General features: G+C 51.3%; 1 pseudogene; it reads left to right on the forward strand.

Moving 5' to 3' along the window:
* Positions 1-340: 340 nt before the first annotated feature.
* LOC142431829 (rho-related GTP-binding protein RhoC pseudogene) lies at positions 341-1,332 on the forward strand (annotated as a pseudogene).
* The last annotated feature ends 795 nt before the right edge of the window (positions 1,333-2,127 follow it).

Below are 2,127 nucleotides of genomic sequence, written 5' to 3' on the forward strand. Positions count from 1 at the left end.
TGGTAGCCAACCGGACACCCCTTACTGAAGGGTTGTGGGGAGGAGATGAGCCAGTCAGGGTGCAGGGTAGCAACGATGAAACATATAACTTTCCTCTAGTTCTTAAATGCTTCCTTCCCCCCACTATCATGATCCCAATTCTACCTTACAAATTTGGCTAGATCACAGCATGTACATAGGTACAGATGCAATTGGAAACAGGAAATCTAGGACAGATGACTCCTTCAGGTCCAGTGGTGAGAGTGGTGATGCCTGGAGGGTGGAGAGAATGTGGGGTAGAAAAGGGGGACTGATTACAAGAATCTACGTATAGCCCCTCCGGTCAGTCTGGGCTCCGGGCACGGGGCGCGCAGCTGGAGGCGGTGCAGCAGAAGCCCCAGCCATGGCTGCAATCCGAAAGAAGCTGGTGATCGTGGGGGATGGCACCTGTGGGAAGACCTGCCTCCTGATCGTCTTCAGCAAAGACCAGTTCCCAGAGGTTTATGTCCCCACAGTCTTTGAGAACTACATCACAGACATTGAGGTGGACGGCAAGCAGGTGGAGCTGGCTCTGTGGGACACAGCTGGGCAGGAAGACTATGACCACCTGTGGCCTCTCTCCTATCCGGATACTGACATTATCCTCATGTGCTTCTCCATCGACAGCCCCAACAGCCTGGAAAACATTCCTGAGAAGTGGACCCCAGAAGTGAAGCACTTCTGCCCCAATGTGTCCATCATCCTTGTTGGGAATAAGAAGGACCTGAGACAAGATGAACATACCAGGAGAGAACTGGCCAAGATGAAGCAGGAGCCCGTCCGCTCTGAGGAAGGCGGGGACATGGCAAATCGCATCAGCGCCTTTGGCTACCTTGAGTGTTCAGCCAAGACTAAGGAGGAGGTGAGGGAGGTGTTTGAGATGGCCACCCAGTCAGGGCTCCAGGTCCGCAAGAATAAGCGGCGGAGAGGCTGTTCCATCCTCTGAGGTTTCCAAAGCTGCCCAGCCCCGCCCCTTCCCTCCCCCAGGAGTGTAGTAACCCGCCCCACCCACCACCCCCCAGAGCTCCCAGGACTCTGAGCTGAAGGTGCCCTCTTTCAGTTCCCTCCAGCCCAGGACTGCACCGAGCTTCCCCAGCCCCAGTGGTGGTGATGGTCCCCTCGCAGCCTTCTGGGAACCCCTGGTTGGGGCCTGCCTTTCCAGAGTTCCTGTCCTGAGGTGGGGCTCTTGCTCCTCTTGGCCTTCCCCAGAGGACCTGTCATACACCAGCACTTTATACACTTCTGGCTCCCAGCAGCGTCTGGGACAGGCAGATTGGAAGGTGATGGACCCAGATTCCCAGCCCTCAACCTGGCTTTGGGCAGAGCTAAGCTCTGTCTCTGACTTTTCTCTGCTGGGTGTATGAATAAATGACATAGGGTCCAAAAAAAAAGAATCTACGTATAGCCTTCTCCCTGGGGGAGGGACAGCAGAGAAGAAGGCAGGGGGAGACATCAGTCAGTGTAACATATGACAAAACAATAATAATTTATGAATGATGAAGGGTTCATGAGGTGGGGGGAGTGGGGAGGGAGGGGGAAAATGAGCAGCAGATATTAAGGGCTTAAATAGAAGGCAAATGTTTTGAGAATGATGACGGCAACAAATGTACAAATGTTCTTGACACAATGGATGGATGTATGGATTGTGATAAGAATTGTATGAACCCCAAATAAAATGATTTTTAAAAAAAAGAAAGAAATACATTCTGGCCATCCAAAGGAACAAACAAGTGTGTCTTGGAAACAGTAGAGCTGGAATCCTCCTAGAAGGGTGTGGCAAGACTTCATCTCACATACTTTGGACGTGCTGTCAGGAGAGAGCAGTCCCTGGGAAATCATATTTGGTCAAGTGGAGGGGCAGTGACAAAAGAAAAAGATGCTGGACAAGCTGATGGACACAGTGGTTGCAACAATGGGCTCAGATATAGCATCCCTTGTGAGGAAATTGAGGACCAGACAGTGTTTCATTCTGTTGTTATGCGTCAAAACCAACTCAACAGCACTGTGGGTGTGACACCATCTGTTGTCAATTTGAGATTATTAAGAGGGGGGGGTTAGCCTTTCAATCAGGTCACAGCTTGATGACCTCATTTGGAGGTATGAAGGAGA

Source organism: Tenrec ecaudatus, chromosome 1 (assembly GCF_050624435.1).
Source record: "Tenrec ecaudatus isolate mTenEca1 chromosome 1, mTenEca1.hap1, whole genome shotgun sequence".
NCBI classification, from domain to species: Eukaryota; Metazoa; Chordata; class Mammalia; order Afrosoricida; family Tenrecidae; genus Tenrec; species Tenrec ecaudatus.